We start from the raw sequence: 26,046 nt of genomic DNA on the forward strand, positions 1-26,046 counted from the left end.
TTTGTTAGTTTGATAACATTGCAAGGATACTTTTGAACTAAATTACCTAATTTTGTCAGTTAGGCAACATTTCAAACAGTCTTCGATCTAAATTAGGAGAGTTTTTTAATTTGGCAACATTGTAAGCAAACACACTTCAAAGAAATTAGTTGAACTTGTCAGTTTGATAACATTGTATATACTCTTCAAACCAAATTAGTAAAATTAGTCAGTTTGGCAACATTGCAAACACTCTTTGATCTTAATTAGTAGATCTAAAATAGTAGAATTTGTCAGTTTGACAACATTGCAACTAAATTCCGAGTTTGAAGTCGGAATTTAACTAATTTCCGAGTTCGAAGTCGGAATTTAACTAAATTCCGAGTTCAAAGTCGCCTTCTACGCCTTCGTAGAAAATTGTAAGGAAATTTTCGAATTTAAAACAAGATAAGTCAAAATTTCTCTATTTTTTTAAATTCTGCAATCAATTTTGTAAATGGTCCTTAATTTCCAAACTGGCGAAAACGTCTAGAGAAAAAACTTACTTCAAATGCAAATTTTAAGCTTCTGAAGTCACTTTTTGGTGTCCAAGTCAATTTTCAAGGTTTTAATGTGTGAATTTGTAGTCAAAAATTCTAGAAATAGTAGTTTTTCATGTCTACAAGTCAATTTTCAATATTAAAGTTTTTCATTTTATCTGAAAACTATGACGACTGACTGACAAAGATGGTTTTTAGGCCTCTCAAGTCAATATTCAAGACTAAAGTCTTTCAATTTCTCCGGAAATTATAAAAACTGGCTACAAAGACATGTTTTAAGCTTCTCAGGTTAATTTTCACCGTTTTTAGGTTAATTTTTAAATTGGGTTGGTTTTGGGTCTTTGAAAGTAAAAACTCAATTATCTCGTAAACGAAATTTCAAATGACAAATTTTTCCTTTCCAAATTTGATCAAAACTTACTCCAACGGTCTGACAGTTATGACAAAAAATTTGTATTCTTGTAAAAGGACTGTATTTTTATTAGAAAGCATTTTTCAGGAAAATGACATTTACAACTGGACCATCCTGTAGAAAAAAGTTTGTATGTTTTACGAGCAAAAGAAGTCGTACTTTTCACACTCAAGACATAAACAACTTACGAAGTATTAATGAAATAAAAGTAAAAAATGTTATTTTACGCTAGGTAGGATATTCCACGTTTTTCAAACTCCCTTACTAATACCAGTCCTTAAACGAGTAATAACAATACACCGGCTTATTATAGGCTACGTGTCTAATATAGTAATGACTCGGTTTCTAGTCGACGGAATCCCGTAACAAGGGTAATTAAAACCGGACCTAACTATAGACTTTCATTAATTACAAGTGTTTGGTTCCCGCTTTCAAGCTCACTTGTAACTTTAACTCGCAAGGTTATAACTTAAAAGGAATTTCCCATGTAAGTGGCAGTGATTAGACTAGGAGAGGCGCGAGTATTACCGTCCCCTCCCATTTTGGTAATACCCGAGCTTTGCCGCCGTTATTACTAATTTTAATTAACAGTTGCATCCGATGTCACTCACACGTCACATTTCGTTCAACTGTCTAATTTCCTGAGGGTTTTGATCGTAATAAAATTCCCGGCTGCAGTTTGCTTCTATTAAAATAGGGGGAAGATTAGACCTTCTCTCTGGTCGGGATTTTAAGCTGGCAGAAATTTGAAAATATCACCCGCCAATTTCCGATCCCCCCAGATATACACACAATGCATCGACCTTTAGCGCCCGAAAGCCGAATCCCGTTCAAAGTAATGTAAGTCTCCCGCACATTCGATTGAACAATAAGTCCTGATTTATATCGGCCATTAATTAGTGGATCATGTACGGGCAGGATCACACTGTCACTGATTCCCGATTTTGCTTCTCTACCTCTCCTTTTTCCGTTCATCATTTGTTTCGGTAACGGTCTTTGTCTGCTAATGGCGGATCAACTAATAATTTATCTCGGGAATGGCCCGTGGGACTGGCGTTTTTACATATTAATTCATAAAAAAAACATACACACATCGAGGGAAATCGAGTAGCCAAATTGAATTAATCGAGCGCGTAAATCAGAACGATTGGCCAATCAAGCGTTCACTGTAGTAGAGGACAGTTCAAGATAGATGATTGTTTTCTCTATGGAAATATAGTAAATTACTGATAAAAGTAAAATCATATTTGTTTTTGGTAGGAAATTATTGTAATACACAATAAGGTGAATTGAAAAAACAGCACACTCTCAAGTAAAAAAAATTGATGAAATAAAATATTATGATTTTTAACGGAGTTTTTAGCAGAAGTGAATTTTGTAAAATTGTTGATGAGGTGAAAAGAGGTCACTCACGTAGATTACAATTATAAAAAAAATAAATTAAAAAAGGTTTTAGGGCGTTATAAGCGGGCGTTATGATAACGCTTGCCTATAATGCCCTCAGGTTGTTATGAACACTATAACTTGCACCGTTTTTAAGGTATTATGTGTTCATAATGTATAGGTGAAACAATTAAAAGGCTTTAGAGTCAACCAGAAATCTTAGACAGTTCTAGAAATTATTGGAAGCTTTTAAACTGCTGTAGAGTCGTTTTGAAATCTGTTCAAAGCTTCTACACTGGTTGAAGAGCATTTGGAAGCTTTTAGACTGTTCCAAAGACTCTTGGAAACTTCTATGCTGTTTTAGGAGCATTTGGAAGCTTCTAGGCACTGTTTTCGAAGCTTTTAAAGTTTCTATAGTGTTTTGGAAGTTTTAAAAATTGTTTAGACTACTTCAGGAGCATTTGGAAAGTTTTTCGACAGTTTAAAGATCATATTGAAGGTTCTGGACTGCTTTTGGAAGCTTCTATGCTGTTTGGAGCATTTGGAAGCTTCTAGTCACTGTTTTGTAAGCTTTTGGAGTTTTTATAGCGTTTTGAAATTTTCTTTAGACTTCAGGAGGGTTTGGACGGTGCTTGAACAGTTTAAAGGGCATATTGAATTTGGACTGCTTTACAGCCAACTAGAAATCTTACACAGTTCTATAAATTATTGAAAGCTTTTAAACTGCTGTAGAATCGCTTTCAGACTTTTTTAAAATCTTTTAGACTAGTTAAAGACAATTTTGGAAGGCTTCTAAAAGTTTCTATGCTGTTTTAGGAGCATGTGGAAGCTTTTAGACTGTTCTGAAAGCTTCTGGAAGCTTCTATGCTGTTTCCGCAGCATTTGGAAGCTTCTAGACACTGTTTTGAAAATTTTTGGAGTTTCTATAGTGTTTTGAAATCCTTTGTGAACTTCTGTACTAGTTGAAGAATATTTGGAAGCTTTTAGACTGTTCCAAAAACTTTTGGAAGCTTCTATGCTGTCTTAGGAGCATTTGGAAGCTTCTAGGCACTGTTTTCGAAGCTTTTAAAGTTTCTATAGTGTTTTGGAAAACTTTTTTAGACTACTTCAAGAGCATTTGGAAAGTTTTTGGACAGTTCAAAGAGCATATTCAAGGTTCTGGACTGCTTTTGGAAGCTTCTATGCTGTTTTGAGCATTTGGAAACTTCTAGACACTGTTTTGGAGTTTTTATAGTGTTTTTAAAGTTTTGAAAATTTTTTAGACTACTTCAGGAGCTTTTGGACGGTGTTAGAACAGTTTAAAGAGCATATTTAAACTGTTCTAACATAGAAATCTTACACAGTTCTATAAATTATTGAGGGCTCTTAAACTGCTGTAGAATCGCTTTCAGACTGTTTTAAAACCTATTGAAAGCTTTTAGATCAGTTAAAGAGAATTTGGAAGCTTTCAGACCATTTCAGAGGCTTCTGAAAGCTTCTAGACACTGTTTTGAAAATATTTGGAGTTTCTATAGTGTTTTGAAATCTTTTGTGAACTTCTGTACTAGTTGAAGACAATTTGGAAGCTGCTATGCTGTTTGAGCATTTGGAAACTTCTAGACACTGTTTTGGAGTTTTTATAGTGTTTTTAAAGTTTTGAAAATTTTTTAGACTACTTCAGGAGCTTTTGGACGGTGCTTGAACAGTTTAAAGAGCATGTTAAATTTGAACTGCTTTACAGCCAACTAGAAATCTTACACAGTTCTATAAATTATTGAGTGCTCTTAAACTGTTGTAGAATCGCTTTCAGACTGTTTTAAAATTTATTGAAAGCTTTTAGACCAGTTAAAGAGAATTTGGAAGCCTTCAGAATATTCCTAAGGCTTCTGGAAGCTACTAGACACTATTTTGAAAAATTTTGGAGTTTCTACAGTGTTTTGAAAGTTTTGAAATCTCTTATAAACTCTAGACTAGTTGAAGAGCACTTGGAAGCCTTTATACTGTTCAGAAAGCCTTTGAAAGCTTCTATGATGTTTTAGGAGCATTTTTAAGCTTCTAGGCACTGTTTTCAAAGCTTTTATTAAAGTTATAGAGTGTTTTAAAAGTTTTAATTTTTTTTAGACTATTTCAGAAGCATCTGGAAAGTTTTTGGACAGTTTAAAGAGCATATTGAAGGTTCTGGACTGCTTCTATGCTGTTTTGAGCATTTGGAAGCTTCTAGACACTGTTTTGGAAGCTTTTGGAGTTTTTATATTGTTTTGACATTTTTTTAGACTACTTCAGGAGCTTTTGGACGCTGCTTCAACTGTTTAAAGAGCATATTGAAGGTTCTGGATTGGTTTACAGCCAACTAGAAATCTTACACAGTTCTATAAATTATTGAAAGCTTTTAAACTGCTCTAGAATCGCTTTCAGACTTTTTTAAAATCTATTGAAAGCTTTTAGACTAGTTAAAGAGAATTTGGAAGCCTTCAAACTATTCCAAAGGCTTCTGGAAGCTTCTAGACACTGTTTTGAAAGCTTTTGGAGTTTCTATAGTGTTTTGAAAGTTTTGAAATCTTTTGTGAACTTCTGGACTAGTTGAAGAGCATTTGGAAGCTTTTAGACTGTTCCGAAAGCTTTTGGAAGCTTCTATGATGTTTTAGGAGCATTTGGAAAGTTTTTCGACAGTTTAAAGATCATATTGAAGGTTCTGGACTTCTTTTAGAAGCTTCTATGCTGTTTGGAGCATTTGGAAGCTTCTAGTCACAGTTTTGCAATGTTTGATGGATCTTTTATGTGCAATAAAAATATAACTTTGGCAACACGCGGTCCTAGAGAAAGCGTTGCATAATTACATAAGACATTTTAAAAAAATTGTGAATAGACTATAGAGTGTATTTTATAACGTTTATCCCCTATTTACGCACATGGCACATACTGAACCGACCGCAATCGTACTTTCGAAAGTGCGTTATTGTTTAGGGGAAGCTTAATTTTCGACATTAGGGCCGCCGTACAATAAATACCACCGTTTACGATCACAATCGGATACGAGCTATCAATAGAACGGTCGTTTTAATTGTTCCAACGTTTATTGCGGCCCGTTTTGCAGGCAAACGGCATCAATTTTTCATTTTACAATGCGGCGGTATCGGAATGTCAGGACCACTGCCCGTGACTTATGTCGTTCATCTACGGCTACGAGCCTTTATTGGAAACAAACGCCCATGAATATTATAGAATTTCTCCCCCCGCACATCCCAGGAATGTGATGAGTTAAAGTGAACAGAAAACGTTATAGTGGAAGAGCGAGAAATCGCTGGCCAAGCGAAATTACGCACATTTTCACGATGTAGCAATTAGTGAGCCCGAAACGACAGATACCCTTAACCAACCCTGACGGGGGGTCGAAATGACGAATTCACCCTTGAAATAATTTCGTTTGAACGGTCTGCGAAAGCACTTTATTGCCGCAGGCTGATTGCTCCATAAAAACCTCTCTCACCTTAAACAACTTTGACAAAAAAACAAACGTGTGTCGTCTCCATAAATATTGTGAAAATTTGAACTACAGATTAAAAGTAATAATAATCATAACAACATTTCGGTGTAAGGGTAATTATTGTTTACTTGACTATGGCATAGATTTTCAATTACTACAACACCAATATCGATTAAAGCAAATTGTTTTAATAGAAGCAACCGTAATAGCCTAGTTTCAGTTTGATGGGGTATTTTCCAAAGTGTAATGCTGTCACACAAAATAATGTTAATGTAGTCATAGAATGGCTTGTGCAACCGTATAAATAATTCCTAGTCTTGTCAATTTGTCGTTTTGTTTTTTGAACACCCTGTGTATATTCAGTTCTCGGTTAAATTGTGTAGAGTTTAGTACAAGGCTCCCGTTCAAGGAGGACATTTTAAACTTTGTGCAGTCGCTGATACCTTAAAAATTGTGGAGATAGAGACATTTTTCAAAAAAAAAAAGTAAATAAAGTAGATAGTACCATGGAAACAAAGAATTATTTTCTGCAAGGAGTGGACTAAAAAGAATTCTGGCATATACAGTGTGTCCAGGATAAGGATCTTGAAAACGGTTAGAGATACAGATTTGGTTAAATGAGAGAAAAGTTGCGTAATCATGGCCTTAATAAAGTAACATTCAGAAAATATCGACTTTTCCTTCAGTTTTTGAGATATTTAAAAAAATAATAATTTTTTTGTTATACGTTTTATTTATTTGTGACGTTAATATTGGACCTAGACCATCATCAACTTCGTTTTTTAAATACGGTCCTGATGTTTTGATCTTAGATTCTGAAAGCCCTTTTTATTCCGAATTCAATAATGTATGAGACTTTACTTTTTTTCTTTTTACTTTTTTTACTTTTGGGCTTTCAGAATTTGATATTAAAAAACATTGACCGCATTTACAAAAATGAGGTTGATGATGGTTCCGCAAGGACAAAACGTCGGAATGAAAAACTTATAACATATTGTGACGTTTTCTAAATGTCATTTTATTAAGGCCATGATTACGTAACTTTTCTCCCATTTAACCAAATCTGTATCTCTAACTATTTCCAAGATCCTCATAGTGGCCCTCCTTATCTTGGACACACTGTATTGTACATACACCTCTTAATCGGTTTTGTTATTTTCTAATAGTAATAATAATAGAGTTTTTATAATTAGAATACCATACATAAACTAACATAATTTAATTTTCCCACCCTAGTGCTGGAAAATAATACATTTCCGCATTAGGAAAAAAAGAATATGAAGTTCATATTTCGAACACAAAAATAGGGCGGGAATGTTTGAGAAATAACAATTCCAATATATCTTTGTACTAAACTATCATTGGGATAATTAATTTACATCAGTTTTTTCCAAAAAATAATGAAAAGTTTAACATATTTTTACCTAAAACTCAAAAACACAAGCTTCTATTATTCAGTGCTCTAAAGAGTTAAACATTTCATAATTCAAGTGCCTACGATATCCACTTTTCTTCAAACAAATCCACTATAGATTTTCTCAATGTCCGTTTGAATAACCAGCAGAAACAGCAATTTCCCAGCCAAGTTTACGTGCCCAGCTTCCAAATAGAGCTGATAATAACTAGAGATGCATTGTTCCAGCAAATAATCCTCACTTGCCGACACCGGTTATTATTACCGTTCCAACTGGGAGTGTATCAGAATTAGTTCAGTTGCGAAAACTAATATTTCTTTTTCTCTTGTTTGCAGGTAAGAGTCCGAAAGTCGCTAGAATGGTAAGTAGCTGAATTATTATGTTGTGTGGGGTTGTCCCTGGAGATTTGCAACCGAAACCGCCCTTCCAGTTGCACCTGATTAGAGGCCGTTACATTATTAACGGCCGCAGAATTTAACTTTCCCCCTGGATGAGATGTACCCTTAGGAGTCATCAATAATGCAACGAATTCGAATTCAGTCATGTGGTGACCCAGTCCCGTCAAATATTAGCTGTAGCTGATTAGGTAAATAAAAGGTTCGTTTAGTCGGGGGGAGTGCGTCACTAATTACGAAATGCAGAAAAACGAAGGGGAGAATGCATGTCGATCACTTTGGAAGATATCCGAAAAAGTGCGAAGGTGATGATGAGTAGACTAAGTTGTATGTAAGGTTGAAATTGGCATTAAACTACCTAGCATTGTAACGGGACTAGCCATAGTCCAGACAATTGTGTTTTTAATTTAACATAGTTTCTTCAATGTAGGTAAAATCGAAACTGGTAAAAACTAGCTAAGGCTAGCTTGTTAACACGTTTTGTCGGTCCCTACTTACCAGAGTTGTCAATAACAAACTAAAATCGTTTCTTTACAGTAACTCGCGTTATTCTGTAATGAGAAACAAAGTAACGGCAATGCCGTTAGCTGTGTTGAGTAACAAAATAAATTAAAAATTGGTAAAAAGTATGTACAAGCAACAAATCAATTATTTGAATCAAATGAGTGAGTCAAAACTATGTCTTAAAAATTGTATTTTGTTCAGGATGTTCCATTTTCGTGACTTGTAGTGAATTATGCTTATTTTTAAAGATATAAGGTTGCGGTTTTTGCTAAAATGTGCGACTTTTTCGAAAAATTAACATGGCTTTAGTAGAATTTTTATCACCCTTAAGATACTGGAAAAAATGGAGAAATCTTACTTTTTAGGTACTCAAATATCTTTAAAGTTTTTGGAGAAGCTAAAACGAATATGGGCCAGCCGGTATATTGGTTTCTTACTTAAAAATAACACAAAAATATCTACAAGATTTGTATTTTGTAATTTTTCGCTTTTGCGCTTGGAAACTGTAATTTTCAAGGTAATTTAAATTCTTTTTCACCATTAACGTTCCGATTGATATGAAGCCCTTTGTTAGAAGAAGTCGGCGTCGGAAAAACTTCCAATAAAACGAATCTCGAGGAAAAAATTCAATAAATACCTGATTCAACCGAAAGTGGGCTAATACGCGGGGAACTCTGTTCGCGATTTCTCCTATTTTTCAGCCGTTTTACCGCAAATGGGTTCGATTTTTCAAAAGGTTTTTACCCCACGTAGAAATGCCCTTTCGCTTTGTTTTATTAAGGCGGTCCCATTTCGGATAAAAGTAAATAATTTGCCGTTCAATTTGTTTTTTTTTTTAGTTTATTTGGTCGGATTCAGTTAGAGAATAATAAATTGCAAACCTGTTATTTTCTGGTTTACTGCCTAAATTATTTGGAGTTTGTTTTCTTTTACCACAGTGTAATCACTATTTATGTCACTGAAAATAAAAATAAAATAAAATAAAATAAAAGAAAATATTTAGTTCACTACAGTCGAGAGTGTATCTAAATTATAGTCAAGATGTCATTGTCAATGTAACAAAAATTTAACAACACAAGCATGCAAACAAAAACGGAGAAAATAATAGTGATTTGTAATGATCTGAATTATAGTAATCACAGTGGTAACAAGTAAAATAAAAAACAAAATATTGTGTACGGAACACGTTTTGAAATTACTGTTTTGCATAACCGGTCTTTTACATAAAATAGAGTTTTTCCTAACGGAAGGTTACATAAATAACTAATTGTCAATGCTTTATAAAACAAAATGATAAACGCGTTTAGTATTTGGCTGGCAATTTATCCATCCTATAAACATTCCATATATCAAAAATAAAACATATTTTGAAAGTCATAGTTGAACCCAGTTTATTATAATACTACTAAACAGCTAGGACCAAAAATTAGTCCTTTTCCACACCACGATACCTGGCATGATTTCCAGCACTTAAACCCGACAACACGGACCGTTAAAGCTCAAATTAGTAAAGCAAAGAGAAACGGAAAGCAGGTGGCAATTCCCACGGTAAAGAAGTTACTTTTACCAGATTTCCGGATTATAACCCCCTCTATAGGGTGAAAGGGTGGAACGTTGTTTTGTTTTTCTGCCTAGGCCAAAATGGTGGCAACAGCGCAAATTGATAGTCCGAACTGGGAATGTGGAAACATTTACAATCATACACCAAGACGGAGGAGGATATAAAGATAAAGCAGGCCAGACGGCCGTAAAAATGCGACATAACCCATGTATTATATCATATTACCGGGATAATTCATTTCTTTCCATGTGCGGAAGGTCGACATGCTTTTAGACTTTTAAATTTCACTGTATAAGGAAAAATTTTATGAGGAATTTCTGTCGTCCACATGGATTTTTGTTGAATGGAAGTCTTTTACTGTTACTATTTAGGAGTTTTCTGTAAGTTTTTAGTATTATGATAATTAAAATTATTAGGTTAGGTTAGGTTAGACAAAAATAAAACATAAATGACGTGAATGTGACGTTTGCTTGTGTATTTATCTCATTTCGCACATTTAACTGTCTATTTAGTTGGTGCACCATATATTTTGTGTGATTTATTTGAAAAGTATTTTAGTGAACGAAAATAGTCACATTTTAATAAAAATGTATGTTGTAAATCACATATTTTGTTTTCTGATACATTCTTTTTGTAATTATCTTACTTTAGGAACTTTGTTTTTTGGTACCAAAGTAAGTATCAGTGTAAGTTGATTTTATCATTGAAACAACATAGTTTTGCAAAGCTTGGCAATGTCGCAAAAACCTCCCTGCTTACAGAAAATGTTTATTTTCATCCAGAGAAGCTTAGTTTCTTTCTAAAATCCATGTTATTAAAAACTCAAATGGAAAAGCTTCCTAAGTCTCCTAAGATTCTTTCGACTTGAATAATCAGTGAGAGGAACTTACATCTTACCATACATTAAAACATGAGATTTTACTTAAAAATCATATTTGTTATTCGTTATACATCAAAGTTAAGCTTTTCAAATAAAAATGTATTTTTTATAACTTTAGGGGTCTCTTTAAATTTTTAAGCAGTTTCCGTGTAGCATGTCTTTCTAATTGCACAACCTTTTTTCTAATTTCACCGACTTCGTAATACATATCCTTAACTTTTTTCTTAGACACTCTCTATTTTAATATTTTGACTGACTTGTGCAATTAAACTTAACTTAAAGAATGTAAGTGAGAGGAACAGAACAAAAACCAAAAATCTCTGAGGCCTTAAATAAGGAATAAACGGTACACAATAAGGAATTTAAGTAGAATTGTTAATTGACCTCTGACACGCTAAGTGGATATTAAGATGCTCGTTTAGATAGAGAGTAGACCAGCGGAAAAGTTCCAGGTAGGGAAAGGCCCTAAAGGGCCGCACGCGTATCCCGAAAGTCATTAGCCCCGAAAATTATTAGGTGCGAGAGTTATAATTTTTTCGGGAACCGGAAATAGGCCGCATTTCCAAAATTGAACTGAATCCATTTATTAGCAGGCACATAATAGTGGAATTTAAGTCAGTGCTTTTTGCTTTTCTCTCTTTTTTTCTCGGTTACTGAGGTTGCAATTTCTGGGCCGAAACACTCAATTAAAATTCCCGCGCGGCCCATAATGAAACCCTAACGACAATGGAGGCGCCCTTTGTTGAAAATTCCCGAATAGCTGCCAGTTTTAACTTAATTTCACAAAAGCCCTAACATCGCATCGTTCTGATTTATTAATGGAAGCGAAAGTCGGCTTCAATGCCCTCCATTTAGTGTAGGCGGACGTACTACGCCAGTACATGCGAGACAGTTAAAATGTCTTACGGGGAAAATTTTAAATTAGGGGCAATTTAAGTTAAGTTTAAGTTAACTTCAGGTCTCTTCTTCCTCTTCTCTGTGTAGTAGTATTATTAAAGCAATTAAATGAAAAGAGGGTTAAGTTCTGAAAGCCTCGCTTGCTCCAACTTCAGTTTCCTCCAGCTCGAGTAAAAAAACTCTCTTTAGTTAGTTTTCTTTTATGATATCAGTTTTAAAATATTCTCCAATCCACTCTATGCTAATCCGAGCTAAACATACAAACACACAATCGTTGTCGCCCTTTGTATTTGGTTCGAATAAGCAGAAGGCAATGAAGATAAATAATCCGCTCGTAGGGATTAATTTCCTGTCTGGTAATAATCCTGCTGGGATGCATTTTAGGACAGGATAAACTTTGATATTGGTGCACGTCCCTCGTTGTAGAGTATAAATTATTATTTTGCTACTACTGCTAGGAAACAGAAGGGATTGCTACTTTACTGGGACAGTGGTGGACAGGGACAGGTTGCTGCCGAACTCTTTGATCGTTACTGTTTTGACAAGTGTAGAGTTGAAATTTCGACTTTGAAATAACATTAGGGGTCCAAATCTCCTCTTAAATCCTCCAATGTTTATTTATATTACTTAGGTCTCTATGTGGGGGAACCTACAGTTTTGTTTTCCGTTGGATTGTACTATTGCACTTGACGTGTCTATTTTCTTTTGTGATGTATATTGCCAGTATGACAAAGAATAGATATTTATTTATTTACTGTTCTCGCGGACTGAGTTTACCCGTGCGTCATCTCCATGTGATTTAGAAGTAGACATGCATTATTAACTTCATCCTTGTCTATTGTTCACTTTCAGAAAGGGTAAATATCTAGGTGAATTTCTTCCAAAAAAAAAAAAACATTTTTAACTAGTACTAGTTACGAAAAGTAAAACGTTTTGACACTCTAATCAGTTTTGAAAAGTGTCACTTTACATGCCAAAATTAGAAAAATGTTTTTTTTTTTTGGAAGAAATTCACCTAGATATTTAACTAGTTACGAAAAGTATCACTTTATGTAACTAGTTATGAAAAGTTCATTTCATCACTCCCTGTTTTCATGCATTTCCGTAGAAACATATGGGCGACATCCATCATAACATGTCGTTGTCACAGCTTATACAAGGTGCTATGAAAGTAAATATTTGTGTTAAATCACTTTAAAAGATGGTTTTCACAACTTTTTGGACAAAATTAGAAAAAATTATGTACGCAACACGTTTCGAAAATGTCTTATTGTGTAACTCATTCAAATTGTAGGACCTCGATTTTTTCGTAACTGGTTACATAAATAGCTATTACTGATAAGCGCTTCTATTTCAGTCATTGTCAGTTTGAAAACCATCGAAATTTATTTAATTTGTTTACTATTAATTCTTTTCGGTTTCTTTGTGTTGTTAATCATTTATAAAGTTTTCTATTTACGACACCACCACAGTTCTTTTAAGAGCTATTGTTTCTACGCTTTTAACATTCTGTAAGTACTTTCATAATATTATTATTAATATTTTTATTTTTTTTTTATATCGGCTGTCACGATCTAACCAAAATTGGCACAATTACTAACCTGTTTTGAAAAAAAAGTTGGAGTGTCTATTTTGGTTTTTATTTAGCCATTTAGTTTTTCCTAAATTCGGAATTACTTACTGTTACAGTATTTTTTTAGAAAATGCCTGGAAAATTCTCCACAGACAAGCCCAGCAGTTAATTCTTAACCTTTGTGAATATTTTGAATTGGAAAAAACCAAGGGAGGACCTTTAGAAGCTTTATTATCTGTTCAGGAAGAAAATAAGAAATTTTAAGACCTTACATATTCTTACTGATGTATTTTTTTTTGATACTAGAAGGTTGCAGTTGCTTTGAAAATTTCCCGCAAAACTGTTTATTCGATTCGGAAAAAGCAAGCAAGTAATCTTATGATTTCCTCACCTAGAAAACGTAAATCGAGACGTTATCGAAGGGCCAAGACCACTGATTTATCTGAAAGCATTAAAATGGATGTTCGAAATACATTATATGATATGTATAACGATAGTATGTTAATAATAGTAAAATATATCTACTTTTGTAAGAAACATCTATTAACATTTCATTGTTTCCAGATACTGAGATTTTTGTGTTGCATTATAGATTTTTCATACAAATTTCTTGAAACATATTAATAATAAAGTCAAAGAGAAAATAAAATAAGTGTCTAAGATGTTTTCCAGCGAGTTTAAAATAAAATAAGTGGATTGCAACCTGAATATGAGATATGAGATACTACAGCATCACTCAGAATGTCTTATTGAGTCTTTAATTTGTTGTATTTATTTTAGAGAAACATGTAACCATCCAGAACCGAAATCAAGAGCTTAAAGTTAAAGACATACTACATATTGGTGATACATCTCTGCGAATATTGGTAAATAAATTAGGTTTCAAATTTAGATGGAATTCTATGATCCAAACGGAAACTTCTCATAAATAAAAAATGTTATTTCGGTCAAGATATTTTTGATTTGCTTTGGTATAAGGTTGTTTTAGTGCAAATTTGCAGCCAAAGATCTCTACTTTCTGACTGACAATACAGACTGACATATGAACACAATAGGTTTGTTGACGAAAACTTGATTTGATTCATATGATTATAAATGACGTAGCCTTCGTGACGCACAGGTATTTATTTATTTACTACAAACTCTACAGATATAAATATTCCCTATAAATAGCCTTTAATTCTTAACTTATCTTTTAATTTATAATTTTTAGTAAAGGGTACACAGGATATATTTTGGCACAGAGCTTGCTTATTACTAGGCTAGATATGATGATTGAGGTGACTCACGATTAATAGTTTTCAAGTTTGTTATTGTGGATGTCGACTTAACATAAAATAACGCATAGCAGAATATCTACGAAATCCATAAAATTGTTAAATATCAATATTAATTCATTTTAAACCCAAAATTGTTACTAGTACTACAAAAAGTTAATTTTTCGACTACTGACTTTGAAAGTACCTCATGTACGCTTCCATTTCAAAGCAGAAAGTGGTTATTTGCCGCACGTGCACAGAAAGTGAATCATTTTCTGTCCTAGAGTGTTTTCGCTTCCTACTAATAATCTACCCACCAACTTTTTCGGTGTTTTCATAACAACGCTTGACATACCTGTTTGAAATAAAGCCATTGCGTCAAAGTGATTTATCGGTGAGTTCGAGCTACGAAAATGATGTGAATTGTCCTTCTACTCCACTCCACAGCAGTCGTCGAAAAAATATCGTCTATATTTCGAGCCGAAAGTACTTTTGCCGCTTTTACATGATTGCAGCGTTCGGCTTTGCCTCAAGCTGCAATTTTCATGTGCAAGCAGTCTACTTTCCGCTCTTAATATAGAATATACTATTTCGTTCTAAGTCAAACCTAGATTTGAATAAATTGAGTAGGTAGTTTACGCAATGACGTAATAGAGATGAATTATAATGGCGTCCGATGCAGGGACGGCAATTGCCTAGGTGAACATCGAAATGCACTTAAACCGCGTCTGCTCTCGGCCTAATGATGGATGGTCGTTTACGGATTGATTGCTCGTCGAGCCGATGTGTATTTGTTTATGGGTGTCGTATGCAAACACTTTGTACCAGGATTATCTATTTAGGCTAATATCGAATAGATTAAACGCTTTGCGGTGTAACGAAACCCGGATTAAATTCACTCGGCGACTAATTTGTGAGATCGTCTTTTCTGGTTAACGTTATCGGTTCATGTTCATGTTCGAAACGACAAACTTGAAGCAACGCGGAAAAAAGTCAATACTTGCCACCAGTCTCTCGTAATAAAAAGCGTAATATAACATGTAATAAACGTGAAAAGTCTAGTGGAATGGTCGGGGGTAAAACATGGCCGGACGGGGTCCGGTTTGGCCTCAATGTTACGGAAAAATTGCCCATTACGGGGAAAAATAAATAAGAAGTGGCTCGAGTGCGCCGTAAATCTGATTTTCATTCCGCAATGAAAGGCGTCTTATTTATTTTATTATTTTTTTTTACTCAGCTGCTTCGACGAGCACACTCCAACCGACTTGTATCATCTAAGAATTGAGTTTCTTTCCTGAAATTACTGTAAAATTGCACGGGAATTAAAGACAAAAAAATGATAAGCGGCGAGTCGTACTCTCACTAATTGTGTGTAAGATTTGAAATAAGTGTTTTGTAGAAATAAGAAACAAGAAATTTAAGAAATACACAAGTAATAAAACGATCTTAACAATTACTATTGCACAGTTCCTGAAAGTCTAACTAGCTATTTCTATTTTAGGCCTACGTTGCTTGTTTCTACACTGTCAAGGTGGTTGAAATCTTTTGTGTAAATGTATTCTTAGTAAAGCACTAAATAATAGATTAACACCAATATGTTTTTTTTTTAAGAGTAAAAGTACATCGGATGCTATGTTTCATTGATTAATAGAGGGAAGGCTTATGCAGCAGTATTCTGTGACTTAACTAAGGCGTTTGACTGCGTAGGTAAACCAAGATGTACTGTTTCACTATTGTTGTGCTGTTATGTCCTGGTAGCCAGCTTATTTATAATCTTTTAGCTTGAATTCTTTAATTCTATCATAGTTTTTGCTGTTGATGCGTTTGTCCTAAAAATTTCCGAACAATATTTTCCTGATTGTCAGATATACCTATACTTTTACGGTCAAATAAGGCAGTTATTTAAGATTAAAAATGACTAAAAACAATCAAGTTCATAGCGACTGGCGACTAAACGACTAAACTTACAATCCAAAGTAATAAGTAAATACTAATATTTACTTAAAAAACCGTATAAACAGTTCCAAACTTTTTTTATTAAGTTAGGTTAGGTTAGATCCCAAGTCAAATTTTTCAATAAAAAAAATTAAAATAAATGTAACCTGCAAAAGCTAAAATATAATAAGCTGAGGGTTGTATCTGTAAAAAATATAAATTCTAAAATTGAAACCATTTTTATTTTTAATTTCTTCCTAGTTATTGCATTTTTTTTATCTTTTCCAAAACAAGAAAGTTTACACATTTTTCTAAATTCTTATACAGTTTTGGCAAGCTTAAACAGAAAGTTTCCTTGCAGGATAACTAAGGGCTGAAAGGATAAAACTTTTACAGATAATCTCTCTCTGGTGCAACTCTACCGTTCATTATGTTTTAAATATTTGCAAACAATTTTAATGTTAGAAATTCATGACTTTTTTGTTCTGCAAATCTGAGAAAAAGCACAACCTGCTCAACCTTAAACCTAGAGACTCTTAGACTTAGAGGCAGCACGTGAGGAAGCCTAGCAAGAATTTTCCGGTTAAATTTATGTCCCTCGTAAGTTTCATGGGCTACGAATTTGTCTGGACGCTTTTTTATTTTCCAGTTTCCTGGCAAAGTTCCATATACTTTGTTCCTAAGCCGTTAATAAGGTGCTGGATTCGACGCCTTCTGCACTCCTTTTTTTAAGTTATTTATTATTACTAGGGAGGGCAAACGACTTTTCTATCTATACGTACTGAAAAAGTATTCTAGTAGAATGTGTATAGGATGTTGAGAATAAAATCCTTCGCCCACTTCCTGTAATAACGGCCTTATTGCCAGACTTCCGGATAAAAGGAAATAACAATCAGTCTGCGAGCTGTTGAGGTTTTCAACGATATCGCCTGGACTCACACTCCACAGCTTGTTTTCTTAATATTACAATTTCTTCTCGGAAAAGCAAAGAGGGATAAGGAGGATGCAAAATAGAGAGCTGGATTATAGAGGCAAAGCCTCGGCTTTAAAAGATTATTAGTTATGGGATGAAAGTTTTTTTGTGTGGTTTTAATGTCTCTCTCTAATACTACAAATTTTACTGAAAAAAAGATATAAAAGGGAGTAGTGTTTTAATTAAGACTTTAGGCACCGGCACTTAAATGAATTAATTTCGAGGAGGAGATTAAGCAAAATGCTTTTTTACTCTAGGTTTTGGTTTCGTGGCAATCACCTAATTGCGCCAGCTTGAGGCTGGAGGGAAATTTCTTAGATTAACGAAATGATATTTTGAAAAATTTCTTTTAAGACAAATCACGATTAAAAGCTGCAGAAAAATTGGATTGAAGTAAGACCTAGAAGGTTGGAATAGTATATTACATACTCAGGTGGAAAGTGTTTGATTTCTGTCGAGAAATTAAACTTTCCACCGTGGTTTGAATACCAATTTATTTTCAACCATTTGTCAGAATCTTATAAAACCTTAAATAAACTTTTTAAAAATAATACCACGGAATTTTTTGGAAAAATTGGTATACTTAATATAAATAATAATGTAAAATATTGCAAAACGTGTATGAATTCTATACAAAAAACACAAAATGACATTACACCCTTTTTTACTGCCCTTTACTACCATATTTTGTTTTGCGATGTTTGTAATGTAAACTTTGAAACACTCGGAGAAATAACTTAAATTTACGGAAACCGGAATCTACCAAAAAATCCGTAATTCTAAGTTACAATTCCTTCGTTGGGTTTTTCGCCATTTCGGCATTTGCCGTCCTTTTGTCATGCAAATTTTCCATGCTCTCACTTTTATAGTAGTCGTAAATGGAAAAACGAGATTCTCGTTCGAGAAATTAATATCAAACTTGCATAATGCCCCGACCGGAAAACATTCGTTTTTTTAGTTACATAAAACCCTTTAAATTCAGTGTTAATTTTTTTTAGGTGCTTTTTACAAGAGAAGTAAAAATGCTCTTTAGAGAAATGTATTTTACCTACGACCTCAATGTAAGTAGCTAATTACGTATAATATGCCCTTTGCTGTGCATTAAAAATTGCCAAAATTGCACTTTTTGTAAAAACAGCATATTTTTTGACACACGTTGCTTTGACCCTAAATTACTCCTTTATTTGACAAGATACGTCAAAATGTCATAGAAAACAAAAGATACAGCAGATTTCAAGCTTCCTAAAAATGTCCCCACATGGGGATTGATTGATAACACCGTTTGGCCGCTAGAGGGCGTCAAATTTCCTTTACCATAATATCACATATTGTAAATATTTTTTAGTCAGATTTCATGTAACTCTTAATCCGGCCGAGTTCCTGGCAAAGAAATGGTTAAAATGTTCAATTTTAGGTCTAACTCGGTTAGTTTTTGAGACATCAAAAAACCAACTACATCAGCTTCTTTTCCGGGAAATTTTAACATAAAATGACACCGAAACGTCAACTGTAACTTGACAAATAAAAAAGTTGTATTTTTTGACGGTTGCCGGCCGCCATTTTGAATTTTCTGTCAAAATATTGACTTGCACCTCATTGTAAAGGAAATTTCACGTAGTTTCAAGAAATGACACACAAAATGGTTTTTCAGGCCGCCATTTTGAATTTTCTGTCAAAATATTGATTTGCACCTCATTTACAACCTCAATGTAAGTAGCTAATTACGTATAGTTTTCCGTTACCTAATGGCCCTCTTTTCGCACAGTTGTTGTTAGTTATTGGATATATGTATATTATAAAGCTGTAAAAAAAGCGCACAGTTTTAACAACTTTACTCATGGAATTACACACTCGCCGCTACGCGGCTTTGTGCGTAACTTTTCCCATATCGTGCGTAAAATGCTTCTTACAACACTAGTTACGTAATAAATACTATAATTACACCGGTTTTGTATTTATAAGTAATTCTTGAAAATCTTTTTGGCAAAGGCAGTAGCGCCATCTCGTTGGATTCGTTCAAACATCTTACTCTTATCCAGTATTGATCGGATCCAGATTCCAGATTTTGAAAAGTTGTTTTCGGGCGCCCTCTGTGTTTACGCATGAATATTATAAGAAATCATTGATTTCATATTCACAACAGTCTTTTTGCCGCAACGTCGTTCTAGTTCTAGAGAGCGCTCACAGATGGAACCATAGAAATTATATTTCCTTTGGACCTAATATCTAAAATCTTTGCTATAACAGATTATTTTCGTTATTATGTAGAAACATAGTCTTGGTATCAAATTGAGAATTGGTTTTATAAAATAGCTGCTACAATGTTTTCGCGTTTGTTGTATCTTATATAGCGCTATAATACACAAACTTTCAGGCCTCGGTAGCGCAGTAGGCAGCGCGTAAGTCTCATAATCTTAAGGTCGTGAGTTCGATCCTCACCCGGGGCATACTCTCTTTTTTAAGTTTTTTGTAAATTAATTAATTTGCAAAAATTAGCTAGCTGCCAATTTGCGTCTACATTAACATTTTGGAAAAAAATTTAATTTTAGACTACTTAGTCCTGGATAGTATTTTTTAAATTGTTTCAAGCTTAAAAGCTTAAAAGTTTTATACAAGTTTTGAACTATTTAATCTAGTAGTAAAAATGAATGAAAAACGTTGAAAGTAACCTGAAAAAACAAATTTCTGATTATTTAGAATTACTAAGAGTCAAGTTTTCGGCCAACATTTGTCCCAAAAATAATTTTTTCTGAAAATCAATAGTTAACTTAATAATGGAAGTCTATTTTTAAATTTTTGAATGATAAACTAGACTAACTTTTTATAGTACAGAAAATCCAATTTTAGGCTACTTGGTTCTGGAATGCATTTTTTGGACTGTTTTATGCTTGAAAGTCCAGTTTCACACTTATGTCCTTTTTCAGACTTTTCAGTAATACAATTTATAAATTTAGAAAGTCGATTAATACACTATTGAGTTAAGTTAATTTTTATATTGTTTTAATTAATGCAAGTTTAGTTTCACACTTAAATCAGGCCTGAAAATCAATGTTTCAACTACTTAACCTTAAAAGACTGGTTGTCAAAGTATTTTCGATACTGAGAGAAGTAAGTCAAATTTCAGACTGCCTTCAATACTAGAAACATGAATTGTTTCTATGTAGTTCAAAAAATCAAATTTTAGGCTTTTCGTAGACTGCTTTAAGGTTAAAAGTCAAAAGGTTCAATCCTGAAAGAGAGAAAAATTAAAATTTGAACTGTTTAGAGTTGAAAATCAAGATTCTGACTACCTCCAGTTCGAAGAGAAGGACTGTAATGCTTTCAGACTAAAAAATCTATTTTTTTCCGTTTTTCTTAATCAAACTAACTTTCAGACAAATCAAAAGACTTTGTATTCAAATTCAAATTCAGTTTGTTCCAGGTACAGATAACATAAGTACCCTGTTCCAATAATAACTTTGCTTGCTAACTGTTTTTTAACTATTTTAATTTTTTTGCAGGAAGGTTTGACTTGGGTTAGGTTATAAATCGTTTTACCGTCAACACTTAACTGACTTAACATCGCGATAAATCTCATCAACTTTGTCACATACAAAAATACACAAAAGCGACATCAAACCATTCTGTCGATCATAACGAAGTGAGAAGTCACGCGACAGACAGGCGGAAGTACATACAAACCGGAAGTTTGGCGTGTGCATTGATCGATTGGTACAGTCGATAAAAGTAATGGAAACTCGGTTTAAATCGAACTCCATATTTACGCGGTCCAATATTGACCCTTATTAAAAGGAAATGTAGTCGTGAATTCGTACCGAAAGGGCAGGTGGCGGATATGATCATCGGCAATTACAAGGGTTAAATGGCCCTTAATAAAAGTCGTTAGGGCGGCCTGCTCCACACCGTATCATGCAGGTTTAATGGCGTCCAACTTTCGTTAAGCGCTTTATAAACTTCCAAGTGGGTTAAGCTTAGCTTTCTTCGTGGCAAGGGTTAAAGTTAACCCCCTGTCAGCAGCGTGTTAGTTTTACATCAGCTTGCAGTGATGAAATGCAAACACGCGAAAAAATCTCAGAAAGGCGATTGAACGAGGAAAGCAACTTTACAGTGTTTATTTCCCCATTCTGGATTTAATACGTGAAGCCCAAGTTTTAAGTGCTTCTCTATCTTGTTAGAAGAAGTTTAGGTTTTTAATAGGATTTAGTGCTTTTTCAGCTTAAAAAAACATATATTTCAAATCCGAAAAAAGAAGATTCTTCAGTTGAGAGTGTTCCAATTAAAATAATCAAAAACATGTGAAAAGTAGTTGACAAGTGATTGACATGTTAGGTTTGGCAATCAAAATTGAATGATAGTAACTTTTTTATTTGAATTCTTATAGATTTCACTAAAACGCCATTGAAAAGAGGATAAAAAATACTACAAAATGAGCCAAAAGTGGCCTCTCTAGCTCTTCATGTTACCGAGATATTGAATTTCAAAAAGTAGTAAAAAAAGAACTCTAATACCCCATTCTTTAAATTTTTTTGAAAAATTAAAAATTATAAAGTGCATTTTTTGTACTTATTTTACCTAATTTAAGGTCTTTTGGTATAAATATGCCCGTTGCTGTGCATTGGAACTACGTGAAATTTCCTTCAGAATGAGGTGCAGGTCAATATTTTGACAGAAAATTCAAAATGGCTGCCTGGAACCGTCAAAAAATACAACTTTTTTATTTGTCAAGTTACAGTTGACGTCTCGGTGTCATTTTATGTTAAAATTTCCCGGAAAAGACGCTAGTGCCGTCGGTGTTTTGATATCTCAAAAACTAACAGAGTTAGACCTAAAATTGAACATTTTAACCATTTCCTTGCCAGGAACTCGGCCGGATTAAGAGTTACATGAAATCTGACTAAAAAATATTTACAATATAATATGTGATATTATGGTAAAGGAAATTTGACGCTCTCTAGCGGCCAAACGGTGTTATCAATCAACTCGTGGGAATATTTTTCGAAACCTTGAAATCTGGTCTATCTTTTGTTTTCCATGACATTTTGACGTAAGTTGTCAAATAAAAGAGTAATTTAGGGTCAAAGCAACGTGTGTCAAAAAATATGCTGTTTTTACAAAAAGTGCAATTTTGGCAATTTTTAATTTTGCTCCAGGAGGGTTCCAATGCACAGCAAGGGGCATATTTATACCAAAGGACCTTAAATTAGGTGAAATAAGTACAAAAAAAGCACTTTAAAATATACTGGCAACATTGCGCTTCTGGGATTAAGCAATCCTTTACTGTTTACCGTCTTTGGGTGCAATCAACCATTGAGTAAATTAGCTATATATTAGCCATAGCTATTGAGTAAAATATAAACAATCATTTTGTACATAGACGACATTTCCCATAAACAAACGCATATTACTAGTTAACTTTGGTCTCAAAATAATTTCGGACCCGTTTGCTCGTAATTTTGTTATTATAATTTCAATGACTGTTTGTCTGGCCCGCATAAATGTACGTGTGTTCGTTTTGGCAGCAGAATTTCCACCCCCCAATCTGCCCCCCGCTCTAGTTTGTCGGAGCGCCAGTTTTCCATTACCATAATCTCCCCATATTAATTAGCAAAAGACATTATCTCTGTGGCGTTATCTCTTCCATGTGTAATTCCACCCCTATAGTTATCATACTGTGACGAAGTTTAGGTACATCCTAGATTTACAAGGGATTGGTTCTCACAGTGTTAATAAATAATATGTTAGGAAGCATGTAGAACATCTTGGATCTTGGATGTTGCGATACAGAATTAAGAGCTCGTAGAGCATTCCCAATTCAGATCAGATCTTTACTGTAATTTAACCTACATATTTTACTGTTTTTCGGTTGCTGCTTGCTCAGAAAACTCCAGGAATTAGTTGAATAATCAATAATAACAATTTAAACGTGAAAAATTCATGAAAATGAAGAAAACTCCTGTTCGTCCAGACCAAGTCTTCCATCTACATCCACACAGAGTCGATATCTTGTTATTAAATATCCCATTGTTTTTCTTAGATTGTTGTTTTACTTGGATATACAGGGAAGTTAAGAAGAGTTAAAATGAGCCAGGCACGATCCCCTGTGACGTAGTAAGAGACAGTTTATGTTCATAACGTATGTGGAAGTCTAAAGTCAGGACGAAAATTCCTTATTCTACAGGTTTCAGCTTCTCTCGTAAAAATGTCTTATTGGGACAGCTTTTACTACATTTTACACAATCATAACGCTTAAACGGCATTTTTTCAGTAGAAGACAACTTCTAAACACGAATTACTATAAAATAAACATAAAACTTCCAATTACAGCACAGTTTTCCTCGACGGTTGATGTTTGGTTAAAATTGATATTAGACATACGTTCATGCATTCCTTCTCACTTAACTCACTATAAACAGAAGAGAGATACGACACATGTTTTCTTTCTATGTCACAGATGTCAATATGTCAAATTCGTTAGGCAATGTCCACATAGCCTTCAAGTAAAATTTAAATTAATTTTATCAATATGAATATGCTGATATTGTCGTTCTACTAGTATTCAATTAAAATTAGTATCATACAGTTCACATAACCACATTTATTAACTTTGCCTAAATCACCCATAACAAAATGATCTTTTTTTATAATATACTCTACATATCAACATAAATAAAAAACAGTAAAGTAAATCTAAATCAAACTCATAAAACTGCCACGTACACGCCATAAAACCACAAAAGTGGTGGCTTTTAAAGGGTAATAACACGCCTACCCACATCCATCACTATTTCTTTGACACGCGCTTGATTAACCCATGAGAAAGGGTTGTTAAGCAAATACCAGTAATTTCTAGGTTCGTAATAGAGCCGTAATAATAATTTAATAGAGACACATTGCTCCCAAGTAAATTGACGTTTCTAAACGAGGTAAACCAACCCTGTCCAAACAAATTGTTCCGGTAACTTCCTTATGGGGGTATACGTACAGTTTTTTTTTAATCGATTTTAATAGCGTATAATCTGAGAAAGTGAGAAATCATTTCCACGTGATGAAGATTTTTGGGGACAATAGTTTCTATTATTCCCCCTCGTTCAGCTCAGTAGGGTGCATGTGCTAACTTTTAATGTATTTTCGATCAACGGGGGGCTTCATATATACATTAGCAGGGGAAAACTTTGGCAATACGGTTCAAGACAGCCTAAAGTGTAGTTTTGTGTATTTGATTATCGTTTACGTTGGAGGGGTAATAATTCAGAAGCGACAGGGTTGAAAGACGCAAATTAATTGCAACCATATTCCCGGATTATTTATATTTCATCCAGAACACTTTAGGGAATCCTAAATTGCGACAGAAACGACGATTTATCATATTTTTTAAAGTGTTGCGGAGATAAATGTGGCGCGAACATACTTACGAGTCGAGAATAGACACGAAGATAGCGAGCTTTTAACGCGCACGTAACTTTTAAAAGGAGAGTTGAAAAATTGTTCGATCTACTAGCTGGTTCCAAATGATTAAACACAAATTTACCCCCTTAACCCACCCCGTGAAATAGATATCGCGACAACTGTCCGTAACGTAAATCCAGGGTTGGACCCGTAAATAATCGGGTTCAGGATGTAAATGAGGACAATAACATTATTGTAAAATGCAAATTGGCCAACGGGAATCCATTACGAGCCAAATAATATGCCGTTTCGTCCCACCCCTCGGGAATATCAGAAGGGAAATGCACACGGGATTCAACGATACTGGCAACCCGGGATTTCGGGAGAAAAATCTCATGTAAACGATTCGGTTCGGCTTAATTTGCGAGGGGAAAAATACATTATCTTCTAAATAGGTTTCTCCCATTTACATGGCACTTTTCGATTCTCCGCACTGGTAGGAACATCGTTTCGATTGAATCAAGGAAACTATATGGCGCGTGTATATAGATTCGCAAAACGACAAAGCAAAGCACCTGTTAATAATGAGACTTTCGAAAAATGGAAATTTAATTGGAAATTTGCTCGTTCGGCCAGAAAACCCAAAAGCAACAGCGGAGGGTTGCTGGAATTCGTAATGGAAAGCAATTTCTCCTGCTTTCAATCCCTTATAATTGATACTTTCCATTAATAAGAGATACAGAAAAATGGAAATAATTCTTTTAGCGGTATGGTATTAGAAATAGATGCAAAGTGGATGTTGCAGCAACATAATAAGTTTATAAAATGAGTTTTTTAGCCGATCTATTATTGTTTTCCGTCAAACGATGAATGCAATCACGGTTTCAGTTTGGTTAGGTTAGTTTTTCTACGAATGTTTGCAAATAAGCTACTTTGCATACGTAAAAGTGTGTGCAAAGTGGCACTTTCCCGCACACTATGCGGGAAAAATTTTTTCCCGCACACTTTTTAAAATGCTGATTATACCTTGCAACAGTGGTTTTATATAGATTATTATACATAAAATCTGCTTAGAATTTTGCGTAGAATTCAAAAATGTAATAATATTCAGGGGTTTCATAAAAAAAACACGACTTTTTTCACATTATTCTTCCGTACAGTTTAGGTAAATAAACCACCTTGTCTCTGTCTTTGAAAATGAGGCTTGTTTCCTTAGAAACCAAAGCTCATTGTCAAACAACGCATTTATATGCAATTTAAAGTCTACAACAGTGTTTATTCTTACTTATTTAAGTTAAAAAAACTATTTTAATAATGGATATCACTGAAGATGAACTTCCGGAAGATGTTCTAAAAGCCGCCAACATAGCTAGTTTGCAATTGCTGCCTCTCAAATCGCGAGAAAAATACGAGAAACAGTACGAGTTGTTTACCCAATGGTGCGAACAAAAGGGGATAAAAACCTTAAAGGAAGAGGTACTTTTAGCGTATT

The 26,046-nt window shown here is 34.1% G+C and overlaps 1 protein-coding gene and 1 non-coding gene across 3 annotated transcripts in view; both read left to right on the forward strand.

Annotated features, from left to right (window-relative positions):
• The window catches only part of LOC145733459 (uncharacterized), a 278,672-nt gene that overhangs the window by 76,070 nt on the left and 176,556 nt on the right, over positions 1-26,046 (forward strand). The gene's annotated exons all lie outside the window — the stretch shown is intronic.
• On the forward strand, positions 19,543-19,615 carry TRNAM-CAU (transfer RNA methionine (anticodon CAU)). The gene has a single exon. It is a non-coding gene; the product is annotated as a tRNA-Met (tRNA).

This window comes from Ips typographus, linkage group LG1 (assembly GCF_016097725.1).
Source record: "Ips typographus isolate SLU linkage group LG1, UJ_Ityp_2.0, whole genome shotgun sequence".
Lineage (NCBI taxonomy): Eukaryota > Metazoa > Arthropoda > Insecta > Coleoptera > Curculionidae > Ips > Ips typographus.